Source organism: Bos taurus, chromosome 20 (assembly GCF_002263795.3).
Source record: "Bos taurus isolate L1 Dominette 01449 registration number 42190680 breed Hereford chromosome 20, ARS-UCD2.0, whole genome shotgun sequence".
Classification (NCBI taxonomy): domain Eukaryota; kingdom Metazoa; phylum Chordata; class Mammalia; order Artiodactyla; family Bovidae; genus Bos; species Bos taurus.
This window is the reverse complement of record NC_037347.1, coordinates 71,966,922-71,972,948: the sequence shown is the minus strand read 5'-3', so window position 1 is coordinate 71,972,948 and position 6,027 is coordinate 71,966,922.

Below are 6,027 nucleotides of genomic sequence, written 5' to 3'. Positions count from 1 at the left end.
TCACCACCTTCAGGCTAGGCTGGCTGATGGCCCAGCTCTGAGGACCTGTGAGAGCCTGCTCAGGGGGCAGCAGCCCCCAGCCCCGACTGTAAGCCCCTTGAGGGGGCCCTGCACCAGCCCGGGTCTTAGCCCAGGGGCTCAGGTCCCAGTGCCCCAGGGTCCCCAGCACCTCCCACCCCCTTAGATGGTGTCAGCCCCTCAAGGGGGCCCTGCACCAGCCTGGGTCTCAGCCCAGGGGCTCAGGCCCCAGTGCCCCAGGGTCGCCGGGCCTCCCCCCAGATGGTGTCCCCCCTACCTGCCCTATGCTCGGGGCCCATACAGGCCCAGACAGGCCTGTGGGCTTGTCCCCGAGGCCTGGAGGTCAGCACCCAGGGCAGAGGGCCAAGGGTCCCAGAGACCTCGGGGGTTTGACCTCAGAGGTGCGGGAGGGTCCCTGAGCCGCCCTGCCCACGTGCACTCAGGCCCTGCTCTGACCCAGGTCTCGGCCGCTCCCAGGCGCTGGCTGACCTCTGCCCCCACCCAACCCCGGGCTCCCGCACTGGCTGACACAGGCTCACCCTGGCAGACCCAGGTTGACCTTTGCCGAATCCTGGCTGACCCTGGGGTCTCTAAGGCAGGACCCTGGCTGATCCTGGCTGACCCTGCACCATGTGTGTGTGTGGGGCCTTCCCTGGGCAGAGGGCACGTGCCCACCTCCCAGAAGAGACCCCTGAGGCAGGACAGCACACGGCTAGTGAGTGGTGGGGCCAGTGGACGCAGACACCTGGCAGGCCCTCAGCCCCAAAGGACATGACTGGGCCTGAGTGAGCCTGAGTGGGGCTCCAGGCGCCCCAAGGGCCTGGGGTGAGGAGCATGTGGGTGCGTGTGAGTGTGTGAGGGGCTTGCACGGAGGTCTGTGCCCACCTCAGGGCCCTTTCTGTCTCTTCCTCTCTTGGCGTCTCTGTGTTTCTCTTTGGTTGGTCTATGCACCTCTCTGCCTCTCTGCCCCCGTCTCTCATGCCTCTCCCCGTCTCTGTCTCTTATGCACCTCTCTGCCTCTCTGCCCCTGTCTCTCATGCCTCTCCCCGTCTCTGTCTCTTACAGCCCTGTCCTTCTCGCTGACCCTGTGCCCTCTCCCTGATCCTTCTGAGCCCCTGTGTGAGAGAGGGGCCTTGCGGTGCGCCCTGTGGGCTGCTTCTGTCTTGGTCTGAGGTCTGTGGGAAGCTGCTGGGGTCCCAGGGCTGAGCCCACCATCCACCCCTGGCTGTAGGGCCCACACAGGGAAGAGGAGGGATGGGGTGCATGTGATTTGGGACAGGCAGAGTCGCTGCTGGGCCCCATGGCTGGGCCCCATACCTGGGCCTGGCTCTGCCATGGGCTCAGCCAGCATGGGACCCACACCCTGAAGGGTCCTGTGGCTGGCAAGAGCACTCTGACCTGGCCCAGCCTGGGTGGATGCCAGAATAACCTATGCAAATCCTGGTGGAACCCTGCCTGACCCTGGCCTGGCACTGTCCGACTGAGGGCTGACCCTGACTGACCTTGAGTTGACCCTAGCTGACTCTGACTGACCTAGAGCTAACTGACCTGACCCTGGTTGACCCTGGCTGATCCTGACTGACCCTAGACGGACCTTAGTTATCCTGTCTGATCCTAGGCTGATGTTGGCTATTAGCCAGTGATGGCTGATAGCCAGGATATCCCCTGTTAACAGATAACAGGCTATCCCCCAGCTGACCTTGGGAAGATCCTGGCTGATCCTAGGCCCGTGGGGGCTGGTGGGGGAGGGGACAGGGCCCTCTCCAGGCCTTGGGGAACTCACTGCCCCCGTAGGACTCCCCTGGGCTTTGGCCCCGGGCCCAGGCCCCAGGCCCACCTGGCCAGGTCTCGGTTTTGGGGCCCGATTCTCAGAAGAGCAGCCTGGCTGGGACACCTGGGTTGGGCTGTGCTCGCAATGACTCAGTAGCCACCTAGAGCTATTTTGGATGTTTCAGCAGGTGATGAGGTGCAGGGGGCTTGAGAAGAAAGAGAAAAACAAGAGGACACAAACACCGCTGCCTCCCCCACCCTCCCGCACCCCTGCACCCGAGCCCTCCCCCTCTGGTGACTGTGCCTGGCCACCCTAGTGGACGGGGTTCCGGTTCCTGGAGCCTGAGCCCTGGGCCAATTTTCTTTCCATCAGGGTGGCCTAGCATCTACAAACACCTCTGGACCCTGGAAGGGGTGAAGTCAGTGATGGAGCATCACCTCATTTCCATTCTGTGTTCAGACCAAGAGGATCTCCAGGAGCCTCAGGGTCCCTGGGAGGTTCTTTTCCTCCATGTGAGTCACTTTTTATAAAGTGCAAGATCCAGGACCCACCCGGTGAGACCACGGCTCAGGATCTAAGATCAAGTGATGAAGCCAAAGAACAGGGGCTTCCTGATGAATGGACAGCATATGAGGCTAGAACCCAGGGATGAGGACCAGGGCCCAGCAATGAGGACCAGGGCCCAGCGATGAGGACCAGGGCTTAGTGATCAGGGCCAGGGCTCATGATCAGGGCCAGGACTCAGTGATCAGGCCCAGGACTCAGTGATCAGGCCCAGGACCCAGTGATCAGGCCCAGGACTCAGTGATCAGGACCAGGACCCAGTGATCAGGCCCAGGACTCAGTGATCAGGACCAGGGCTTGGTGACCAGGACCAGGACCCGGTGATCAGGACCAAGACCCAGTGATCAGGGTCAGGGCCCAGTGATCAGGACCAGGACCCAGTGATCAGGACCAGGGCCCAGTGATCAGGACCAGGGCCCAGTGATCAGGACCAGGGCTCAGTGATCAGGACCAGGGCCCAGTGATCAGGACCAGGGCCCAGTGATCAGGACCAGGACCCAGTGATCAGGACCAGGGCTCAATGATCAGGACCAGGACCCAATGATCAGGACCAGGGCTCAGTGATCAGGACCAGGATTCAGTGATTTGAACCAGGACTCAGAATCAGAACCAAGACTCAGTGATCAGGACCAGGGCTCAGTGATCAGGACCAGGAGTCAGTGATCAGGACCAGGACTCAGTGATCAGGACCAGGGCTCAGTGATCAGGACCAGGACCCAGTGATCAGGACCAGGGCTCAGTGATCAGGACCAGGACCCAGTGATCAGGACCAGGGCTCAGTGATCAGGACCAGGGCCCAATGATCAGGACCAGGGCTCAGTGATCAGGACCAGGACCCAATGATCAGGACCAGGGCTCAGTGATCAGGACCAGGGCTCAGTGATCAGGACCAGGACCCAGTGATCAGGACCAGGGCTCAGTGATCAGGACCAGGACCCAATGATCAGGACCAGGGCTCAGTGATCAGGATCAGGATTCAGTGATTTGAACCAGGACTCAGAATCAGAACCAAGACTCAGTGATCAGGACCAGGGCTCAGTGATCAGGACCAGGGCCCAGTGATCAGGACCAGGGCTCAGTGATCAGGACCAGGGCCCAGTGATCAGGACCAGGAGTCAGTGATCAGGACCAGGGCCCAGTGATCAGGACCAGGGCTCAGTGATCAGGACCACGACTCAGTGTTCAGGACCAGGGCCCAGTGATCAGGACCAGGGCCCAGTGATCAGGACCAGGACTCAGTGATCAGGACCAGGGCTCAGTGATCAGGACCAGGACCCAATGATCAGGACCAGGGCTCAGTGATCAGGATCAGGATTCAGTGATTTGAACCAGGACTCAGAATCAGAACCAAGACTCAGTGATCAGGACCAGGAGTCAGTGATCAGGACCAGGGCTCAGTGATCAGGACCAGGACCCAGTGATCAGGACCAGGGCTCAGTGATCAGGACCAGGGCCCAATGATCAGGACCAGGGCTCAGTGATCAGGACCAGGACCCAATGATCAGGACCAGGGCTCAGTGATCAGGACCAGGATTCAGTGATTTGAACCAGGACTCAGAATCAGAACCAAGACTCAGTGATCAGGACCAGGGCTCAGTGATCAGGACCAGGGCCCAGTGATCAGGACCAGGGCCCAGTAATCAGGACCACGACTCAGTGTTCAGGGCCAGGAACTTGAATTCAGTTATTGTAGAGCTTTTACTTTATACTGTGTTTGATGAAGCATAGCTCTAGTCTTTGCCTAATATTTGGAGGGCAGAATCAGCTCATGATCCATCCATGCATCTGAGACCCTCCTTCATCCATGAGGCAGGCATTTGTGTCTCCAGAGCCTCTGCCCCTCTTCTTCCCTTCCCCTCATTCAGAGTCTGAAAACTTCTGCCTTTGGGATAATTTATTGCACCAGAAAGGAAGGCCTTTGTGGGTGGGCCTGTGACTTCTGACCGGAACTGATGTCTGTTATCCAGCTGGGCTCTCTGGAGGCTCCTCAAGTTTCTTCCTGCCAACACAAGAGGGATCAGGGCCTGGTGAGCTCCTAAGGTGGGCAGGGTCCTTGCCAATGCCCTGTGGCCGAGTCCAGGGATGGCCTGCCCTGGAGGGGCACACAGGGCCTGCCCCCGGCCTGCACAAGCCCCTAGTGTCCGTGCAGGCACCATCCCCCTCTGAGGCCAGTCCCCCACGGGGGAGGGACAGTCAAGCTCTGGTGAGGCTGGGCACTCCCACCCCTCAGCCCACGGCTCTGCCTCCTTGCCCACCTGCCCGGCTGGCTCCTGCTCAGTACTGGGGGACCTCCCGGCTGTCCGGCGTGGTCCGGATGCTCGTCACAGTCAGTGCTGTGCTGTAGAAGAGGCTCAGCAGGAAGAGGGTGAGCAGGGTGACGGTCGTGGGCCACAGGCTGGCCTCTGGGCTGTCCTCCTCGGGGCTGCTCTGCATCAGGTCCAGCACCAGCCAGGGCTGATGTTCTGTAAGACACAGAGGCTTTGCCAGGCCAGCGCCCTCCCTGCCCTGAGTCTCAGGAGGGTGCACTAGCAGCCAGTGCCCGGTCTCAGGACTGAGGCTGCAGATGCCCAGGGGAGGGGCCAGGACCCTGCAGCCCTGAAGACACCCGCAGAACTCCCGCCTCTGGGGTCTCAGGACACCTTAGGAAGAGACGTGGTAGGGCAGGAGGGTGGGCACAGCTCTGCTGCCCCAAGGAGAGTTAAAGACCACGGTCTCCCGACTCCCAGCCCTGCCTGCTTCCTCAGCAAGCCCTTGTTCTTGGGCCTTCTTGGCCTGGGCCCTGGGGGGCCAGAGAAGACCAGCCACGCCCGCCTGCAGGTGCTCCAGCTGGGGACATGGGTCTCGGTCTGTCGCTCAGTGTGCCGAGGGCTGGGTGGACAAGACCAAGGGGCTCTGTTGCTCTCCCGGGACACAAGGAAGGCCCAGGTGAAGCCCCAGCTCAGGTCCCAGGCCCAGGCCTTGCCTGTCAGGTGGGATCTGGACCTGCGTGTCATAGCTGACCATCCAGTCATCCATCCATTCATCCATCCACCTCTGCATCCGTCCACTATGCCCACCCATTCACCCGTCGACTCACTCACCCTCCCACCTGTCCATCCATCCATCTACCCATCCAGCCTCCACACACCCAGCTGTCTGTCTGTCCGTTCGTCCATCTGCTCGCCCATCTGTCTGTCTGACCATTCACTCACCCTCCCACCTGTCCATCCATCCATCTACCCATCCAGCCTCCACACACCCAGCTGTCTGTCTGTCCGTTTGTCCATCTGCTCGCCCATCTGTCTGTCTGACCATCACTCACCCTCCCACCTGTTGGTCCGTTTGTCCCTCCATCCGTCCTCCTGTCCACCTGTATGTCCACCCTTCCATCCGTTACATGTTCTCTCTGTGCTGTCTGCTGGCTCTACCCTCATCTGCTGACCCTTCCTCCTCCCCGTCTCTCTAGAAAGCTCCTCCTGTGGTCAGGTCCTGGCTCTAGGCAGCTGGTCCACCTTCTCTGTGGCAGCACTTCCCCATTGCTTCATCCATTACCCTTGGGGACTGACTCTTGAGAGGGGGGCAATGGCCAGCATTGGCAGGGGTCTCCAGCCCACCTTGGCCCTGGGAGAAGAGAGAGGCAGCCAGAAGGCCATGTCCCCTGGGGGGGCCCAGAAGGTGTCTAGACAAGAGCAGGG